Source organism: Manis javanica, chromosome 17 (genome assembly GCF_040802235.1).
Source record: "Manis javanica isolate MJ-LG chromosome 17, MJ_LKY, whole genome shotgun sequence".
In the NCBI taxonomy this organism is placed as follows: domain Eukaryota; kingdom Metazoa; phylum Chordata; class Mammalia; order Pholidota; family Manidae; genus Manis; species Manis javanica.
In genome coordinates, this window is record NC_133172.1 from 10,388,617 (window position 1) to 10,410,441 (window position 21,825).

Below are 21,825 nucleotides of genomic sequence, written 5' to 3' on the forward strand. Positions count from 1 at the left end.
TCAGTCATTACTATACATTACAAATACTTAGAGGACCGGACAAAACACAGATTGCTGAGTTCCGCCCCCAAAGTTTCTCATTGAGTAGGTTTGCGATAAGGCTGGAGAATTTGTTTTGAAATCGCTTTCATGTAATGCCAATGCTTTTGTTTCAGGGACCATTTTTCAGGACGACTGATTTAGGCTCTAGTCAAAAGAAATCTAATTGTTCCTGGTGGTTTACATATACCTTTTGTAAATAGTATTTAAGGAAATACAATTTCTATGACAAGGACTTGGTGACTTTACGTGCAAAAGTAAGTTTTGATCATTCAGGGATTATCCCTGAATTATAGCTGGTGAATTATCCCTGCTTAATACTTTGAATATTTTTGTCCTTTGCCATTTGATGGTTTTTATTTTTATTCTTGTCTACCTCTAATGAAGGAGAGCTGTTGTGGAACTCCTTATATAACACTAAGTACTAGAAAATTTGAAAGCAAGTTTGGCTGCATTAGTTTACTGCAAAATATATGTCTGCATAATAGTGACCTTTGATCTGTGAACAGAAAAGAATGTCAATATTCCTGGTATATTTTAAAGTCACATTTCAAAATAAAGGAATGAAAAGAAGGAGAAAGAAAGGAAGAAAGTACTCTCCAAATCAGATACCCAGAATAGCCAACCCAAATTGATTGAGTTAATATTTTAATACAGTGTAAGCTTTTTAATACTCTCATTTTGTATTATCAGTGACAGTACAGCTTTCCAAATAAAGATACTTTTTTATTCATGAAAAACTATCTTTAATGTTTAGCTGCACACCAAACATTTTATTAACATTTTGTCTTGAGTTCTTCTTGGCATGATATTTCCATGCATATTCGGCCCATGACATTTTTTGGGCTGATGAACACTGTATAATGCTATGTGGATTCTTCCAGTCCATAGGAATTTTGCATTGGAAGCCCACAAGACCAAAGTATGTGTCCTTTGGCTTTTATGATCTGTGAGTAACAGGTCAACTGAATTCCTGTATACAAACATGAAAAACAAAGAGTGAAAAATACTAATATCATTTTTGACTGATGAAATGCATAGATACATGTGATCATTTACCTTATTTCTACCCATATGCAAAATACATTATTTAGCTCATTGTGAAAAAATGTATCAGAAAGATTTTAATTTTTTTTAATTAAACAAGTTATTTTTTTGACAGTTAGTATGTGCTGAATGTTAACGGAACTCTTTAGTACTGGTTTATCTGGAAAGTTATCAAATAGCCATAGAAACTGGCAATTCAGAAATCAACCAATAGAAATCTTCCACAAGTGATCTCAATTCTTCTAGAGCCAGAAAATTCCAGTTGACTGCAGTTAGAGTAAATTATCTGGAAATGCAGCTTAAAAATAACATTTATGTAGAATTCTAACCATATGCTGGCATATATTATCTCTTAATAAAATTTTCTCTTTTAAATTAAAGGGGTCATAAGATAGAGAATGTTGTAACTTTTTCTAGAAGGACTTCATGAGTAATGGTAATGAGTATTTGTAAATCATTGAGTTTCATTTATTTCTATGTCTGAAGAAAATAAAAGAACAATATTTGTTAACTTTTAATTTCTGTCCTCTCCATGAAGATGCTGCTTTTGTTTTGTCTCAATGTTAAGTAATCATTTTAATGGAATTTTCAAATTCTTAAAGTTTTAGGAATTTTACTCAGTAATGTAAAGCCCTCTAAAATTGGCCATCATTTCCCAATCACTTAGTGAACTGAACCATTATGAGGTCCCAGCCAGTCAACAGGAAAAATACTAAGTATGAAGTAAAGACATTGAGGTCAAAAGGTAGCTGATATTTTTAAAAGGCTACAAGAGTTCCTGTCAAGGAGAAAGTGTACAGAGTACACCTATTAAAAGCCATGGCTTGATCTGATTCCGTCTTTCATTCAGGAATGGCATGAAGGAAATCTTACTAATCTCCAGAAATACCCAACCACAGGTCCATGTTTCATGACATCGTGGGGTCAGTTAGTGTACTGGATACCTTACTAATGCTCTCTGGTTATTTTCTCTCTTTAGACCAAATGTATAAACTGCCCTTTGTTTCCACACATTCATTCCACTGTTTGGAACTTCTGGTAACACTAATGTTCATTCCCTTTAATTGATACATCAGTCACACAAACCATTTTCTACCACATATACTTCAAGTATCCTGAAGATCAAACATATACTAAGTAACAGGATAAATGTGACTGGTGTTTGGAAATATAAAACTTACTCTCCCTTAACCACCCACTTTCCGATTTCCTCTCAAGGCAGACTTTGAAGGGGTATTTTTAGATAATTATTTCTTCTTTATTCCTCTCAGAAGAATTTAACTTGTTTTCTTATTGAAAGGGGAGAATAGTTTTTGCAGACTTTTTTTCATAGGAAAACAAAATAGAAGATCAAACAGAAAAAAATGGGGAAAAAAGCATTTTTCCAACAACACAAACTTGGAAAATAGCTGTTTTAGCAACATGTTACTAGCAAAACAAATAATGATAGAAAGTTAGAAAATTATTTTTCAATAGAGATAATAAGCATAACAGTATTTTCACACATTACACCAATGAATATATACTAAAAAGCTCTGAATTTTCACTCTCTGATTAACCATGTGATTACCTTGGCCAAAGCAAACAGCCTTCACAAATAATAATAATTGCTCTTCTTACCATTCAGGACAACTGTCTGAATGAGATGAGAGAATGATGCATATAATTTTAAAACTTTCATGTGTTATTTAAACATACAGTGTTTTTCATACTGTTGTTTTCCTAACCTTATCAGCTTAGATAGGATTAATATTAGCTTTCATTCATTCATGAGTTACTTGATGAACATTAACTGATTGCCTCATGTGAAAAGTTTGAATGAACATTTCCACTGATAGAGTGTTTCCAAAATAGAGGTACAAAACGGAACTAACTTTTTATATTCATTTTTCTGTGTTCTGAGAGGAGAAAGGGGAGAAGGAAAGAGACAGATAATACACTATTAGACTGTTCAAATGGGAAATTCAAGTATTAGAGGATTTTCAATGAATTCTTTTTGAAAATGGAATGTAACAAAAACAAATAGAAAAAGAACAAATGATAATAAGGAGTGGAGGCCCTCTGTGGGAGTGGAATAGATAAGACTGGAACAGATAAGATTTAAAGGGCCTGGCACTTCCGGTGCAATTTAGTAACTGTCAACAGTATGTGTATGATACTGTCCTTTTACCTCCTTTCCCCCTAATCTAGCTATCTGATATTTATTAATACCAAGAGGCAATATGTGCAGTGGTTAAGAGCACAAACTATAATGAAAGATTTTCTAGGCTTAAATCTTGGCTCCATTACTTATAGCTTTGTGACCTTAAAAAGGTTCCTTGAAGTCCACCAGTAGAATGGATAAAGAAGTGGTACATAAACACAATGGAATATTATTCAGCCATAAAAAGAAAACAAATCCTACCATTTTCAACAACATGGATGGAGCTAGAGGGTATTATGCTCAGTGAAATCAGCCAGGCAGAGAAAGACAAGTACCGAATGATTTCCCTCATTTGTGGAATATAACAGCAAAGCAAAACTGAAGGAAAAAAACAGCAGCAGACTCACAGACTCCACAAACGGACTAGCAGTCATCAAAGGCAGAGGACTGGGGAGGGTGGGTCAGGAGGGAGGGAGGGAGGAGGGGATTAAGGGGCACTGTAATTAGCAATCACAATATAGGGAGGTCACGGGGAAGGCAGTGCAGCATGGAGAAGACAAGTAGTTACTCCATAGCATCTTACTACGCTGATGGACAGTAATGCAATGGCGGGTGGGTGGGGGACGGTGAGATAATATGGGTGAATGTTGAAACCACAATGTTTTTCATGTGAAACCTTCATAAGATTGTATATCAATGATACTTTAATTTTAAAAAAAGGTTACTTAAATTCTCTATGCTTCCACCTCTTCATTGCAAAATTGGGGTGATAATAGTACCTATCTTGCAGGATGGAATAAATTCACATATGAGAAATACTTCAGATTGCATCTGGTACATCATAAGCACTATATTGCTGTTAAATATAACTATCTCCATATGTTTCTTTAGTCTCTAAGTGAAAACACCACACATTAATTGACAATAAGATAGACTGTGATCTGGACCATCCCCCCAAATTTAAGACATTAATAATAATAATAATAATAATAATAATAATAACTATCATGGATAGAGAGAGATTAGCTTTGTCTGGCACTTCTAAATTTGCTCCATTCAATTATCAGCTCAATGCTAGTTACTATAATTATCTCCATTTTGCATATAAGAAAACTGAGGCATCTTGAGATAAGCTAATTTACCCAAGATCATAGAGCTAGAAAATGTCTGAGCCGTAGTTTTGATTCAGACACTTTGTCTCCAGACCTGCACTGTCTACTTGTAGAGCCTCTAAAAGCACCATATAGATATAAATATTTATGTCTGTAGCAATTTAAAACTACTTAAATGTTAACAAGAATATCCAGCTTCTCTATTATTCTGGAGAAACAAAATTTTATTACACATACTTTGAATGCACTCTTAAATATTCTAATAAACTGTAAGCCCTGAGCTGCCTTAATAACCCTGCACAGTAAATTGTGTTAAAAGATTTGCCACAAGATGGCAAACTTCACTGAGAGGTGCTCATCCTTGTCAGGTGCAAAGACATATTATTAGGTACTTTACAGTGAAGCCAGGGGAAAACAAAAAGATGAGCAGACTTCTGTATTTTATATAAACAAAAATACTTAACCTTCATTTAATCATGCTCATTCTTGGAAGAAAAAATGCAATTATATTATTCAGTTCATACATTCAAAGTCACATCTTTTGTTTCTCCTTATTAAAAGCATCATATCCTGTTTCATATACTCAATATTCTGCTCTCAAGATCAAAGCTCTTGGTCTGGCTTTGTAATGCTTTCTCATGAAATATGTTGATTATACAAAGATTATATATCCCCTGGGAAAAACACTCTTTCAGTGTACCTATACCATGTGGGTGGTATAGATGGAAACAAACATTTGCATTTGCACTGTTCTGTGGCCCATCAACACTGGCAGGGCATTACCAGGAGACTAAACACCGGGGCAAAAGCCTTGATAAGTTAGACTAAATCTGAACCCATGAAAATGGTCCTTTATGGGAAGATTCCGAAGGCTAATCCCATGCAGAAAACAAAACACTTACCTGTTTTACACTTGTAAGTACAACTATATTAAAAAGTGGAATGAAAACACTATGAGACACATGACAAAACACCTTCGTATTATCAAAATGCAACCAATTTTTCACACCGCGGTCCTCATAGAGTTCTAAGGCCTTGCCTGCACTTGAAAAAGTTGGATATGATTAAGGCAGATTTTCATGTTTAAGTAAGAACTTCCAGTGAGTGATAGGATCTGCTCAGAGAGTTGTCAGTTCTCTTTAAAGTGCATAGTACAATTCCCAGACAGCTAGAGGACAGTCCCTCTACAGCGGGGTGAGGTCAATGAAAAGTCATGAGTGGCTCAAACTTTCTCACCCCTGAATCTGAGAGACAAAATCTGCAGAATTCCCAGCTCCGGCCAGCTTTGGAGTGGAAAATGGGTTGGCGAGATTAAACCTAAATCTCTTGTGTGTGGAGGCAAGGAATTAAATTCAGGACTCCTGTGCTGGCTGAGTGAGGAAGAAATGCTCAAACCAAACCCCACAGACCATAATCTCAGCATTGACATCTAAACCTTAAACCCCCCCTTTTTTTTAACCCGTCAGGAGGAAAAAGAAGTTTTAAGATGCAAAGCTTTTTTGTACATAAAAACTGTTGTTTTTAACTTTCTATCTGTTTACTTATATATACAAGAGGATTTGCACGGGTTTCTTACCCACAAAAAGTGCATTTGGTTCCTTTCCCCTTGGAGCGCACACTTAACACAGAGCTGAGAACAATGACAGCCCCGATGACTGCCACCTCCTGCTGAGCGCTTACGCTGAGCCAGGCACTCTGCAAAACACTTGTCCACACAGGACCTCACATGATTGACACAAAGGCTCTCGAAAGAAACATCTGTTACTATTCTTGTACTTCTGGTTTTCTAACCTGGGATTAGAGAAGGGAAATAACTTGCCTCCACATCACAAGGTTAGAAGGGGCAGAAAGAAGACTGGAACCTGGGAGGCTGACCCAGGTACCCCTTACCTCTGGGGGTCATCCCATCCATCCCCCTACCGCTGGCCAAACTTCTCCAGCTCACCCTTTACCTGGATGATTTCTGCACAGAACAGCAGCATCTACACCCACACTGAACACCGCAGGTGTTAAGTCCCCAAAACCGTGTAATCAGAAACGGCCCCCATGGTGCGAGGTTCTGGGTGGCCCAGACAGCAACCTCAGCAAGGTCCCAAAGAAGGGGGCACAGAGAAAGGGCAACCTGACCAAAACCCTCTCCCTGCTGCCTCAGTTTCCCCAACTGTGAAATGGACCTAATGTCTTGTCTGTCACAGAACATGACAGATCCTGGAGGTGGCGAAACAGACTCGCACTGCAGAACCAATGCCATCAGAATGCACAGTAATAATACAGCTGAAATAGTATGAAGGCTGGATTTCCTTTATGGTATCTACCAAAAGAGAAAAAAAGTGTGGGGTTGGGAGAGGGGTAACGGACAAAAAAGATCAGCAAAAAGCCAGTAATGGGTACACAGGGTTGATTATGCTATTCTCCCAACTCCTGGTTAGTGCTTTTAAATTTCCATGATAAAAAGTTAATAATAATAATAATAACAATAAGCAAAGTGAACCCTCACTGCCAGCTCCCAGATCCACCCGGGCCACCTTCAAGACTTTCTGCATCTTCACTCAATTCAGCCTCACAAAGAACCCCCGAGGGAAGTTCTGATACAGGGGAGGAAGCTGAAGCCCACAGGGTTCTGCCTTGGACCCTGTCTTCGGTTTACAATGCCAACATTAATTGCCCAGGGTTTGGGGGAAGGCAGTAAGGGCTTGGGGATGTGAGCCCATTGGAGCCTTCGCTAATGCGCTGATAATCACCACCACCCTCAGCATCACCCCCCCACCAGAGCCACTAATGTGACCACCAGCATGGCCACCATCAGCATGGCCACCTTCACCACGGCCACTAACATTTTCCTGTGCACCTGCTATATGCTAGACACATATTAAGCACTGAACATCCATGAGCACGTCTGAAGTGGGCTTCCTGTCATTCTCATTCCCCCGGTTGAGGCCCAGAGCTCGCAAGCCCCTGGCCTGCAGCCACTCAGCCAGCAGTGGCAGAGCCAGGATTTGGACCAACGAACAGTTGGCTTCCAGAGCCCATGCTCTTGACCTCCAAACCAAAGGGCAAGCACATGACCCAGGCCACAGGCAGGAAGGAGGAGGGCAAGGAAATCACAAGAGGGTAAAGACAGTGGGACTGACAGGTTGGCTGTGCAGAAGAGGAGGGGAGCAGCTTCCTTCAAGGCACAGCTGCAAAGGTACCAAGAAAGACCAAATGACACAATGCAGGCTCTTGATCCAGCAATGCCACTTCCAGGAGTTTATCTCACAGACATACCCACCTCCCGATAAGATTGGATGTGTACCTTCCAGCTCTGCATGCAAGGAAACGCCTCCACACCCACGTTAAGTAAGAGAGGGTTCGCCCACCCTGCAGAATATCATGCAGCCAAGATGAAGACAGGGTGTGCGATAGGGTCTCCCAGGGAGATGACCTGACGAAAGCGAGGTGCAGCACGATGGGCAGAGCGAGCTGGCCCGTGCGAACTGTTTCTGAAGACATACACGGTATATAAATGTGTGTGCACAGAACATCAGCACTGAGGTGCTGCCCCTCGGGAGGCAAACTGGGGGTGGGGGGCAGGGAGGCCAAGGGGGTGGAAGGAGAGACTTACTATGCTTGGGTTTTTAATTTGTCCCACATGAATGTGTGGCTTGGAAAACAAGAATGAGACAGAAAGAAAGAAGCTGCTTCCTCCTTGGAGCCCTCCAGACCACCCAGACAGAATTAATCAAATGCCCCAGCAGCTAATCCAGCCGTGCGGACAACTTATCTCTAACCTCCTCCTGGACTGGGTCCCAGTATCCTAACTGAGCCCCAGGGCCCTGGCACACATTAGGCCCTCAGGAAGTTTAGGTGGGAAGGACAGAAAGAAAAAATTCCCTGCCACTGTGAATACACAAACATGTACCCAAAACTAATTGCCACCAAACTAGGAATACCTTAGAAAACTCCATTGGGGGATCTTGCATGTCATGAAGGCTTCAGTCTGAGGGGACAAAACTCTAATGGTGGCAGGGACTTCTACGGAAGGAATGAGGAGGGAATCCTTGGGGACAATTCAAGCAAACATTCCCCATGTGTCTCTGGTGTGACAGATCCTACTCTGGGGAGCCGCCTCAGACAGGCCCTCCAACCTTAAAGAGGGGAGAAAAACTCAGATATGAACAGGAGAGTAAGTGGGGTCAGGAGGGATCACTCTGATGAAGGGGGTGGCAGACATCCGTGGACCAGTAGCTCAGGGAACTGCTGTTTCCACCAAGAGGGAGGGTGCCTGGGGCGGAAGGCCCAAAGGGGCAGGGCAAGACCACTGCAGCCCCCACCCTCTCCCCTGCTGTGGGACAGGGAGAAAGGCAGCCCTTCCAAGCCCCGGCCAGCTAGAAAGGAATGCTATGTTTTCCTGTTTCCAATTAACTTCCCCCACCAGCAGCCTTCTGCATTCTTGAGACCAGGAGTCAGAATGCACAGGGGAAAGCTGGGACCGCTGGCGGGAACTCCCTGTTTCCTGGGCTGGGGGCTAGAAGGTTGCCCTTAGGACCGTGGGAGGGAGACCCCCTCACCCCAGCCCCAGGACACCCTGGCCCTTCCACAGCCTCAGGGCAGGTGGTGTGAGAAGACCCCACATCCCCAGGGAAGGTTGGGAAGGCCCAGGAGGCCTCTGGGAAGGAAGTCAGCAGTGGGGGGCGGGGAGGGTACAGGCCTGCCCCTGTGGGCCTTACTCATGCTTCCCTGCTCAAAAAAACCAATTCCTACTTTCAGGAAACACTCACCCTTGAGATCTGTGTGTTTCCTAATGCCCATCTTCTCCTGCCCCCCCACCCCACCCCACTCCTCCCCCAGGAATTGTTATTAAGCCTGTCTTCTCAGGAGGGTGCACGTCAAGAAGAGGGCAGCAGGGGAGGGGCGGCACAGGGGCTCCCTCAAAACACTGCCTCTCCAGCTCTGCTGACAAATACTGAGTCCCTGCCCTACCACGCCTGGACCCTGCTATCTGGGTTGGAGTCCCCTCTCAGCCCTGGACTCAGTTTCCTCATCTGTACAATGGGAAGATCATCTGTGTCACCTCCCTCACTGGGCCATCCCCAGCCACCCCCGCAAATGTTTATTTACCACCAGAAGTGCTGAAGGGGTAGGGGCCGTTCAGAAAGCTGGAAGGCAGCCTATCACCAAAGTGGATTTATTCACAGTCTCCCCTTTGCCCCCCACTCCCACCCCAAAGCACAGGGAATTCCTCCAGGGTGCCTGCCGTGGCTACTACCCCTTAAATGCCCAGCACTCAACACTGCTCCCCTTCCCTACAGGCAGGCCATATCCCCTCTGCTGAATGAGAAATAAAAGTTAACATGCTTGCATAATACTTCCCCCACCTCAAGGTCCATTAAAGGAACTCTAATTACACCCAACTGCAGAGGAACCTGAGGACTAGTGAGGTCAATGGCCTGCCTAAGGTCACAGAGTGGGACAGGGGGTCTGACACCCGGACCAAGGGCAGAAAGCTCCTTGCCAGCCACATCAGGTCACCGTGGAGCTTGACAGGGCAGAGTGACCGCAAAGGTCCCCAATAGCTCAGCTGCCCTCCCAGCAGCAGCAAGCTGGGCCAGCTTCCAGCTCAAGTGGAAAAGGAGGAGGGTGACAGTGGGGCCGCTCCCAGGTGCCCCCCGTGTCCTGCTCGGCCAAGCCTGGGGCCCTCCTTCCCCTGACTCCCCACCTCCAGCTCCCAGGTTCTGTAGGCAAACACTCTGCTCCCACCCCAGGGGCAACGATCCTGCCCTCAGCCAAGCTTCCAGGTCCTCCTTACCCCTCCCCAAACCAGCACTCAGGGGAAAAAAAAAACAAAACCCAACACCTTTTCCAGGTATTATCCCTATTTGAGACCCATGTCAACAAAATCAAAAGGGACAAAATGCCACAGAGGGGGTACAGGAGAACCTGACAGTTTGAGCTGAGCTGGAGAAACTTGAGAAGGTATAAATGGGGGCTGTGTGACCCCAGGCAAGTCATATAGCCTCTCTGAGCCTCCATTAGCCTGTCTGAAAAATGGGAATAACTGTTTCCAACTTGGGCTGGTTCCACTCGTAATGCAGGTAGCATCAGCCAATCCATAAAGCTCCCTGGGTAGACAGATGTTGTTATTTCCGGCTTGTAGAAGTTGGGGAGCCAGGGAGGAGGTGGGGTAGGTAAACACGCTCCTCAAGTCCCACTGCACAAGGGCACACGGGAAGGGATGGTTTCTCAGCTGTCCACTGTCCCCGATTACCACCACTGGGTACGTTGGAGGTGACTGCACCCCCAATCCCCAGCCCAGGTGAGAGAAGATACTGAAAAACCCAGACAGGGCTTATCATAAATCTCAGGCCTTGGAGTCTTAGGTGGTCCCACAAACTGTTCCCCAACAAGTACCCTCGGAAAGGAGGTGTGAGCGCAAGGCCAACACATCCCCCAGTGTAGAAACAGCACCTCCGCAGACTGCTACTGCTCTGCTGGAGGGCGGTGCGAAAAAAGTGGCTGATTGTCAGGACAGAAGGCTGGGCACAGACAGCAGCCCACGGGCTGGGAACACCAGAGGACTGGGACCTGTCACCCCCGCCACCCCGACAGCCGACACGGTGGCCTCTGACCCCACTTCCGAGGAAGTTCAGCTGCTCAGAACCGCAAAGCAAAACAAAGGGGCGCGGAGGGGAAGGGGCCGCGGTGCCTTCCAATCACGGCTGGCTGCGGACCCAGAGCCGGCCCTCCCGCGGCTGCTCGCCCCGTTCTCCGCTGGCCGCGGACCAAGGCCTGGGCAGCCCCCGCTCCCTTGTCTCCCCGCGGCCGCCCGTGACAGGAGCCGGGGAAGCAGCCGAAGGGCAGCCAGGGATGGGAAAACCAGACGGCTCCATCCCGCCTCCCTCCTCCTCCATCCCTCCCTCCGGGAGCCCGCGGCCTGGCCGCCCTCCGCAGGGCCCTGGGGAGGCCGCGGGCCCGGCTCGTCCGGGCTCAGCCCAGGGAAAGGGTTGCCTTTGTCTAAAGGTCACCACCCGAGCGCGGTGCCCGGGCGGGGCCTGGTACCTCCCATTCCCAGGCCGAGGGGGCGGAGATGGGGGGCCGCCCCAAGTCTCGGGAGGTGACAGGGGTAAGGCTCACCTCCCTCCTTTTACCCCCACTCTCCCCCCGCGTAACGCCCCCCTCCGGGACTGGCCAGTAAGCGGGGGAGGGGGCTCAACTCCTTTCAGTGCTGGGGAGTGGGGGACCAAGTCAGCTCCTTTCATTGTTTAGGGGCGGTGGGGAGGGGGAGACCCAGTGGCCTCCTTCCGCATCCATCCCTGCCCAGCGTGCCTGAGGCCCCGTTTCTCCCCGGCATCCCCTGGAAGGATTTGGGGAGGGGGGCGCAGGGGACGGGCGAGAAGGGGAGATGAAGGCACGCCGCCTCCACCGGGAAATCACATCCTGGGCCCCACTGCCCTCTTCTCCACCGAAAGGCGGGGAGCACGGCCAGGGGAGGGGTCCCCGATCGGGGTAAGGGGGGGTCTCTCGCCCCTCCCCCAGTGGAACGTTAGGTCTCATTTTTCCGCCGCTCCATTGTATCCCCGGCAGCCGGCGGAGGGCCTGGGAGGCCCCGGGCGCCGGTTTTGGGCAGGGGAGCAGGGGTGGGGTGTCCGCAGAGGATCGGGCGGCGGTGGTGTTGGGAGAGACGCGGGAGGTGGGGGGCTGCCGGGGGTGGTGGGGGCCGAGCGAAAAAGGAGGCAGCGGTCGCTGCGCCCCGATTGGGGGTCTGAGTGTGTGAGTGTTGTGGGGGGTTCGGCCCCGGCTCCGGCCCCCCCCCACACTCGCTTTTGCGCCCTGTCACAGCCCCGACTCGCAGGTAGAGAGTTAAGAGATTTAAAGAGAAATTGCTACATTGCGAGAAACTCACCCTGATGTTCCAGCAGCCGTCGGCGCGGCGTCTCGGAGACGGCCCCGCACGGGCTGCAGAGGGGGGACCCAGAAGGGGCCGACCGGTCGCGCCGCTCAGCGCACTGCCTGGTCGCATGGGGGTCCACCCGGCAGTCTCCGCCAGGCCCCGGACCAGCGCCCGCTCCGGGGAGGACCCCTCGGGTTTGGGAAGAAAACAAAATTTTTTTTTAATTAAATGCAAAAGAAAAGAAAAAAACCCTGCAGGGTTTGTGTTCCGCGACCCCCTTCCGCCACCGCCGCCTCCTCTTCCTCCCTCCGCCCTCGCGGGGGGGGACCGGCTTGGGGGAGGCCCCGCCCCGCGCGCCGCTCCAGCCCCAGTCCCGGGGCTTTGGGGGAGCGCCTTCCAGGCTCCGAGGCAGTCTGCTGGCTGCGTGGAGCGGTGCTGTGGCTTGCGAAGGGGGCCAAAGGGCTTCGCGTTCTCGGACCCGGGCGCCAGGCCCTGCAGGGGAGGGGGCGCGTGCGCCCTGGGCGCGGCCCTGACGCAGGGGATGGTCGCCGGGTGGCAGGACGTCCCCGGGGCGAGCGCCGAAGGTTCGAAAAGGTAGACGGAGGCGAGGATGGAAAAGAGGGGAGGCTTCGCAGGTGGGACCGCGAAGGAGCCGGAGTACGAGCCAAGAAGGTGAAAGGCGGTGGGGGCCTTGGGGCCACCGGCCCGGACACCCAGCGTGGTTTGATCACACACCCCAGCCTGTCTTTGCCAAGCGGTGACGACCCCAGAGAGGGCGCCGGGGACGGGGCCGTTCTGCCTCCCGACGCCTCTCGGGCCGCGCTGTTGGGATTCCCAGAAGCCTTGATCCCAGCGTGAGAAGCACTGTCCCAACCTATGGAGAAGATCAGGTGGTCTGCCTGCAGGCGAGGCAGTGGTGGGAGGCACAGAAGACGAAGGGGCAGCTTCACCCAGCGATGTCCCAGGGAGAACGTGGTGAGCATGTGACTCCCAAGACGAGGTCAGCCACAGCAGGGATTCCCAAACCTGGCTGCACACCGTGATCACTTTTAAACAAAACAGCACTGGGGTCACATGCCTGCTCACTTACTTCATAAGTGTTCGGGCATGAGACCTGGCTGGCGGGCCCCAGGACAGCACCCTGGCCAGCACACGATTCCGTCTGGGGTTGGTTGTGTGAGATCTGGTTACAAGAGAAGTTTTGCCAGGTGGTGAGTTTGACGCCCTTCACAGATTCTCCTTCTTTGCAATTACATATAATGAGCCCCTGTGACAGCTCTAATTGTTACCTGGAATAGTATTGCTATTAACATTAGTAAGGTGACATATATGGAGGACAGTTAGGGAAATTTAATTTGGGCTGTTTGATCAAATATTTGATAAAAATCACAGATGAGGATAGAAATTTAATGCACAGAAATCTGTTACATTCCTATATACTAACACTGAACTAGCAGAAAGAAAAATTGGGAAAACAGTTGCATTCACAATTGCATCAAAAAGAATAAATACCTAGCAAGGAAGTGAAAGACCTAAACCCTGAAAACTATAAGACACTCTTAAGAGAAATTAAAGAGGACACTAATAAATGGAAATTCATCCCATGCTCTTGGCTAGGAAGAATTAATATTGCCAAAATGGCCATTCTGCCTAAAGCAATCTACAGATTTAATGCAATCCCTGTCAAAATACTATCAGCATTGTTAAACTAACTGGAACAAATAGTTCTAAAATTCATATGGAACCACAAAAGACCCAGAACAGCCAAAGCAAACCTGAGAAGGAATAAAGCAGGGGGTATCTCGCTTCCCAAGTTCAAGCTCTACTACAAAGCTGCAGTAATCAAGACAATTTGGTACTGGCACTAGAACAGATCCATAGAGCAGTGGAGCAGAATAGGGAGTCCAGATATTAACCCAAGCATATATGGTCAAATAAAGGAACCACGGAGATACAGTGGGGAAATGACAGCCTCTTCAACAGCTGGTGTTGGCAAAAGTGGACAGCTATATGTAAGAGAATGAAAATGGATTACTGTCTAACTCCATACACAAAAGTAAACTCAAAAAGACCTAAATGTAAGTCATGAAACAATAAAACTCTAAGAAGAAAATATAGGCAAAACTATCTTGAATATAAACATGTGCAACTTCTTCATGAACATATCTCCTTGGGGAAGGGAAACAAAAGCCAAAACGGACAAGTGGGACTCTATCAATAAAAAGCTTCTGTACAGCAAAGGACACCACAATTAGAAAAATAGGCATCCTACAGTGTGGGAGAATATATTCATAAATGACATATCCAATAAGGGGTTAACATCCAAAATATACAAAGAGCTCATGTACCTCAACAAACAAAAAGCAAATTATCCAATTACAAAAATGGGCAGAGATGCTGAACACAGTCCAAAGAATAAATTCAGATGGCTAACAGGCACATGAAAAGATGCTCCACATTGCTATCATCACAGAAATGCAAGTTAAAACCACAGTGAAATATCACCTCACACCAGATGGGATGGCCAACATCTGAAAGACAAACGATAACAAATGTTGGTGAAGATGTGGAGTCAGGGGAATCCTCCTACACTGCTGGTGGGAATGTAAACTAGTTCAGCCATTTTGGAAAGCAGTATGGAGGTTCCTCAAAAACTCAAAGTAGAAATATCATTTGACCCAGGAATTCCACTGTTAGGAATTAACCCTAAGAATTTACAAGCCCAGTTTCAAAAAGACATATGCACCCTAATGTTTATCGCAGCACTAGTTACAATAGCCAAGAAATGGAAGGACGCTAAGTGTCCATCAGTAGCTGAATGGATAAAGAAGATGTGGAACATATACACAATGGAATATTATTCAGCCATAAGAATAAAACAAATCTTACCATTTGCAGCAATGTGGATGGAGCTAGAGGGTTTTATGCTCAGCGAAGTAAGCCAGGTGGAGAAAGACAAGTATCAAATGATTACACTCATCTGTGGAATATAAGAACAAAGGAAAAACTGAAGGAACAAAACAGGAGCAGACTCACAGAACCCAAGAATGGACTAACAATTATCAAAGGGAAAGGGACTGGTGAGGATGGGTGGTAAGCGGAAAAAGGAGAAAAAGGGGCATTATGATAAGCACACATAAAGTAGGGGGGGGGTCATGGGGTAAGCAGTATAGCACAGAGAAACCAAGTAGTAGTGACCCTAGCATCTTACTACGCTGGTGGACAGTGACTGCAATGGGGTATGTGGTGGGGATTTGATAATGGGGGGAGTCTAGTAACATAATGTTCAAGTAATTGTACATTCATGATACCAAAAAAAGAACTATCCTCTGACACTCTATCCTCATTTTTTTTAAGTATAACCATATTATATTCATAAGGTATTGGTCTGTACCCCACTAGAGGTATGCTGTGGAGTACCAGAGCCACACGCTATATGTGGCTAGTCTGAATTGAGATGTCCTGTGAATGTAAATATACACCAGATTGTAAAGAATCCAAAATAAGTAAATTATCTCATTAAAATATTTGTGTTGATTAAATGATTACTAGGAAATGTAAAATTGTGTCTGACACTTGGGGCTTGTATTTCTTTTGGGTGGTGATGTTCTGGAATACAAGCTGAGGCAGGAACGTTTGTTTCTGAGGTACAGACACTGCTCTACCTCAGCAGAGAACAGAAACTCAGTAAGCAGTATTTGCTGAATTAAGGAATCCGAAAGTAGAATACCAGTCCTTCTTGTTGTCTATCCCAGGGATCAATTTTTAAAACATAACAAAACTTTGAAGCATCATTTCCATAAAAGTCACCCATTTTAAGTGTATAATCCAACAATTTTCAGTGAATTCACCACATTGTCCAACCAGGAACGTCCCTTTTAGAATATATGCATCTCCCCAATCGGATCCCCTCATGTTCCTTAACAGCCTATCCCCATCCCATCCCATCCCAAGGCAACCACTGTACATTGTCTCCGTAGATTTCCTCTGTTGGATTTGTAAGGAATAAATCCCTGTGTCCTTCCAGGAAAGAAACTCCTTGACCAGACCCGGCCATTTGCCCTCCCGGTTTCTGTCTGTCCCTCAACGCTGCTCAGCACAGGGCCAGACCCACACATGGCTCAGGGTTTGCTCAAGGGAAGGCGGGTGAGCTCGCGCCCCCTTAGGGGTTCTCAGCCCCGCGCCTTCCCAAGGCCCCGAAGGGCAGGCCTGGGGGCTCGTGGTCCGCTGCCGCCTCCTGAAGAGCACGTGGGGCCGCCTCGCTGAGCCCCACAGCCCTGCGGGAGGGGCGCCTGCTCCCCAAGCCCTCCTCGCGGGGACGGGGACTGCGGCTCCCAGCGGCCCGCACGGGCGCGAGCTCCGCATCAGCGCGTCCCGGGGCGTCCCCCGGCGGCTCCTAACCCTGCTCTGCCTTCCCCCGGCCAACCGCCTCCCTTCCCGTCCGCCGCCGGGCGCCTAACCGCGCTGAGCCCCGCCCCGCCGGAGGCCCCGCCCGGGCCCCGCCCCTCGGCGTTGGACGAAAAGCCGCCGAGGCCGCCCCGCCGGGCCGCACGCGCGGGGAGCCCGGGCGTCGCAAGGGGCGCGCGAGGATGCTCCGGGCCGGGCAAGGCGGCCGCGGCCGGTGCCGCGCACGCGTGCCCGCGTCGCGGGTGAGCTCACAAGATGCCCCGGGGGCAGGCCCGGCTGCGCGAGCGTGCCCGGCCGGCGGGCAGCGCTGTGGAGACCGGGGGACGCTTGGAGACCCGCGAGGCCCGGCGCGCGACCCCCGGAAGCGGGTAAAACCCGGTTGCTGCCGCCACGGCCGCCTCTCTTCCTCCCGATCCATAACGTTCCCGCTACTTCGTCATTTTCAGCCTCTTACCCGTGTAGAATTTTAATTTGTTGTTAACTTTGCTTTTTGAGGGGGCCTATCTCTGTTTTGAAGGGCGCAGGGGGCGCCGTGGGTGCCCCTCGCCCCGCGTCACGCACGCACTGTCTGCCCTCCCAACGGCTCCGGGCCTCGCTGCAGCCCCGCAGCCCCTTCTCCTTGGAGAAGACTCCGCGGACGCTGGCCACTGCACCCCCTTTCTCACCACGCCGCCCCCCAGGCGCCAACTGCCCCCTCGCAGCTCTCCAGCTGGTACCTCGGGCGCTGCCGGACCTCGGCACTTTCTGCATCTTGGCCTTGGATTCGCCGCCCCGCACTTTCAGGTTCGTTCTGCAAAAAATTCTCTTTCCTCCTGAAGCGTCCTCCTCACCTTGGGGATCCAGGTATGTTTCTTTTTAGGATCTTCCAGCAAAAACAAAAATCTCTATCCCTTGAGTACGCCCTTTCCCCTCTTTTTAGGAAGTTAAACAAAAAATATCTTTCTTCACAGATTTCTTTTTTCTATCCAGGATCGCTTTCCAGCAAAAATCCTTCCTTTCCATCAAGGATTTTTTAGTATCTCTTTCAAATTCATTAACAAACCATTCATTTCCAGTTTGTCTCTCGTCTAATATTTGCTTTCCCAACCCTCTTCCCCAACTCTGCAACAAAAGTCTCTCCTGATCACCAGTTCTACCCCAGTTAGGCTTGTCCCAGCGAAATCCCCAGGTCCCTCCCCAGAAAGGGGGTATAGGAAAGGAGGAAAAAACAACTTTTTCTTAATAATAAAACCCTTTCTCCCACCTAGTCTCTCCCGTTTGCTATTGCTTCCTTTCTTCTAAAAGCTGCCATCTCCTCCAATTTCTCAGCAGTGTCCTGGCTTCCTTGGGGACCCAAGTTCTGAATTGTCCCCTTCCTTTCCAGCACCTGCTCTTCAGGACAAAAGAAGTTGGACGAATCCTGAATTTACCACCCGGCGTTCTAGGAGGCAGTACCCGGTGGTCTGACCGTTGCTGTCCCTGTGGGTCCTGACCTGGGCCCTCCTGTTCCCTGGAGGATCCCTCACTTGCTCTTCCGGTGAGTTTCCGCCCTTCCTCGGTGGATTCCTTTCTTTCTCAGAAGTGTTTCTAATCCCTCCAAAAGTCTCTGTACCAGTGGTGAAATCATTAGAAAATTGCTGTTTGGGAAATCAGATAAGGAAAGGGGTTATTTGTTGTGCATGTTGACCTCCCTGGAGGAATGCAGACATTTATTAGACTGGCTTATGTTTCCTTGTTTATTGCAAAAATGCCTTTTCCTTCTCTAGCCCAGGCTAGCAACTTAATATACCGACAGGCCCTGAGTGTGATCATCCAGACTGCGCCCTAAGCGACGCCAGTCAATGCAAATGGCCACATAGAAATGTCAGGACAGTGTTGCGAGAACTTAATTTTTTTCATGTATCGTTGATATACAATCTTATGTTGGTTTCAAATGTACATCACAGTGATTCAGCAGTCCCTGTGACCACCTAATATTGTGACTGCAAATTACTGGACCCATTTATCCCCCTATCGCCGCCCCCACCACCACACTGGCCTCATCCCCTCCGCCTTGGTAACCACAAGTCACCTCTCAGTGTCCATGAGTCAACTGCTGTTTTCTTTCTTCTGTTTTGCATTGCAGAACTTAATATTTTTTTTTGGTGAAGAGACCAGAACGCTGTCTCTGTGAAACGCTTGGATCTTTAAAAATGCTATCAATGAATTTAATAAATATTTAAAGACAGTGTAGACCCCTTACAAAACATGTCTGCTGGCTGCCAGTTTAGAATTTTTGGTTTAGAGTTTCTTTCTGTGTTAAACACACTTACACAGATATATATCCTCCTGGGCACATGCGTATGTGCAGGACTTGTTCTCTTTAGGGCTACAGTTCTCAAACTTCTTGATCTTATGACTTGTCTACACTTAAAAATTATGGAAGACCCCAAAGAGGTGTTCTACATGTGAATTATATCTGCTATTTGCTGCATTACAAGTTTAAACTAATAAACTTTAAGAATATTTAATAATTCTTTTTTTTTGGTATCATAATCTACAATTACATGGGGAACATTATGTTTACAAGACTCCCCCCTTCACCAAGTCCCCCCACAAATCGCATTACAGTCACTGTCCATCAGCGTAGTAAGATGCTGTAGAGTCACTGCTTGTCTTCTCTGTGTTGCACAGCCCTCCCCCCACATTATACATGCTGATCTTAGTGGCCTCTTTCTTCCCCCACTCGCCTCGTCCCCTTATCCCTCCATTCCCACCCATCCTCCCCAGTCCCTTTTCCTTTGGTAACTGCTAGTCCATTCTTGGATTCTCTGATTCTGCAGCTGTCTTGTTCCTTCAGTTTTTGCTTTGTTCTTACACTCCACATATGAGTGAAATCATTTGGTACTTGTCTTTCTCCACCTGGCTTATTTCACTGAGCGTAATACCTTCTAGCTCCATCCATGTTGTTGCAAGTGGTAGGGTTTGTTTTCTTCTTATGGCTGAATAATATACCATTGTGTATGTGTACCACATCTTATTCATCCATTCATCTACTGATGGACACACTTAGGTTGCTTTCATTTCTTCCCTATTGTAAATCGTGCTGGAATAAACATAAGGGTGCATATGTCTTTTTCAAACTGGCTCCTCCATTCTTAGGGCAAATTCCTAGGAGGGGACAGGACTATGTTTTTTAACAATGTTAGGAGTGGGGAAATCAGGAAAAACTTTCATAGGTTAAAAGCTGCAGGTCTATTTGCAACAACATGGATGGAGCTAGAGGGTATTATGCTCAGTGAAATAAGCCAAGCAGAGAAAGACAAGTACCGAATGATTTCACTCATCTGTGGAGTGTAAGAACAAATAAAAAACCTGAAGGAGCAGGACAGCATCAGACTCACAGAACCCAAGAGTGGACTAACAGTTAACAAAGGGAAAGGGACTAGGGAGGATGGGTGGGAAGGGGAAAAAGGAGAAAAAGGGGCATTATAATTAGCAGACATAATGTAGGGGAGGTCATGGGGAAGGCAGTATAGCACAGAGAAAGCAAGTAGTAGTGACTCTAGCATCTTACTATGCTAGTGGACAGTGACTGTAATGCGGTATGTGGCGGGGACTTTATAGTGGGGGGTGTCTAGTAACATAATGTTCAGTAATTGTACATTCATGATACCAAAAAAAATGTATCCTCTGACAGTCTGTCCTCTTTCCTTATTTTTTTAAAAGTATAACAATATTATATTCATAAAGTATTGGTCTATCCCCCACTAGAGGTATGCTGTGGAGTACCAGAGCCACTCGCTATATGTGGTTATGATGTGGCTAGTCCGAATTGAGATGTCCTGTGAATGTAAATATACACCAGATTTTAAAGAATAAAAAATAATTATCTCATTAAAATTTTTATACTGATTAAATGTTAAAATAACATTGCAGGTTGAATTGTTATTAAAGTTGTTTTCACCTTTTTTTGTAACCTTTGTTTAAAAAAATGATTACTAGGAAATGTAAAATTGTGTCTGACACTTGGGGCTTGTATTTCTTTTGGACACTGATGTTCTGGAATATAAGCCTAGGCAGGAACGTTTGTTTCTGAGGTACAGACACTGCTGTACCTCAGAAGAGAACAGAAACTCAGTAAGGAATATTGGCTGGATTAAGGAACCCAAAAGTAGAATGCCAGTCCTTTTTGTTGTTTACCCCAGGGGTTCATGAAGAAATAAGAAAACTTTGAAGCATAATTTCCATAAAAGTCACCCATTATAAGTGTATAATCCAACAATTTTTAGTGATTCACCAGATTGTCCAACCGTCAACGTCCCTTTTAGAGTATATGCATCTCCCCAATCGGATCCCCTCATGTCCTTTACAGCCCATCCCCATCCCATCCCATCCCAAGGCAACCACTGTACATCGTCTCCGTATACGATTTCCTGTGTTGGATTTCTAAGGAATGAATCCCTGTGTCCTTCCAGGGAGCAAACTCCCTGACCAGACCGGGCCATTGCTCCTCCTGGTTTCTGTCTGTCCCTCAACGCTGCTCAGCACAGGGCCAGACCCGCACATGGCTCAGGGTTTGCTCAAGGGAAGGCGGGTGAGCTCGCGCCCCCTTAGGGGTTCTCAGCCCCCCGCCTTCCCAAGGCCCCGAAGGGCAGGCCTGGGGGCTCGTGGTCCGCTGCCGCCTCCTGAAGAGCACGTGGGGCCGCCTCGCTGAGCCCCACAGCCCTGCGGGAGGGGCGCCTGCTCCCCAAGCCCTCCTCGCGGGGACGGGGACTGCAGCTCCCAGCGGCCCGCACGGGCGCGAGCTCCGCATCAGCGCGTTCCGGGGCGGCCCCCGGCCGCTCCTAACCTTGCTCTGCCTTCCCCCGGCCAACCGCCTCCCTTCCCGTCCGCCGCCGGGCGCCTAACCGCGCTGAGCCCCGCCCCGCCGGAGGCCCCGCCCCTCGACGTTTGACGAAAACCCTCCGGGCCGCACGCGCGGGGAGCCCAGGCGTCTAAGGGGCGCGCGAGGATGCTCCGGGCCGGGCAAGGCCGCCGTGGCCGGTGCCGCGCACGCGTGCCCGCGTCGCGGGTGAGCTCACAAGATGCCCCGGGGGCAGGCCCGGCTGCGCGAGCGTGCCCGGCCGGCGGGCAGCGCTGTGGAGACCGGGGGACGCTTGGAGACCCGCGAGGCCCGGCGCGCGACCCCCGGAAGCGGGTAAAACCCGGTTGCTCCGCCACGGCCGCCTCTCTTCCTATCCCCATTC

At 48.0% G+C, this 21,825-nt stretch overlaps 1 long non-coding RNA gene across 1 annotated transcript; it reads right to left on the minus strand.

Annotated features, from left to right (window-relative positions):
- Positions 1-703: 703 nt before the first annotated feature.
- Positions 704-17,514, minus strand: LOC140847049 (uncharacterized). The gene is made up of 5 exons (XR_012126648.1): positions 17,335-17,514; positions 15,101-15,191; positions 13,302-13,394; positions 12,224-12,400; positions 704-1,012 (listed from the first exon to the last, which is right to left on the minus strand). It is a non-coding gene; the product is annotated as an uncharacterized lncRNA (long non-coding RNA).
- Positions 17,515-21,825: the final 4,311 nt, after the last annotated feature.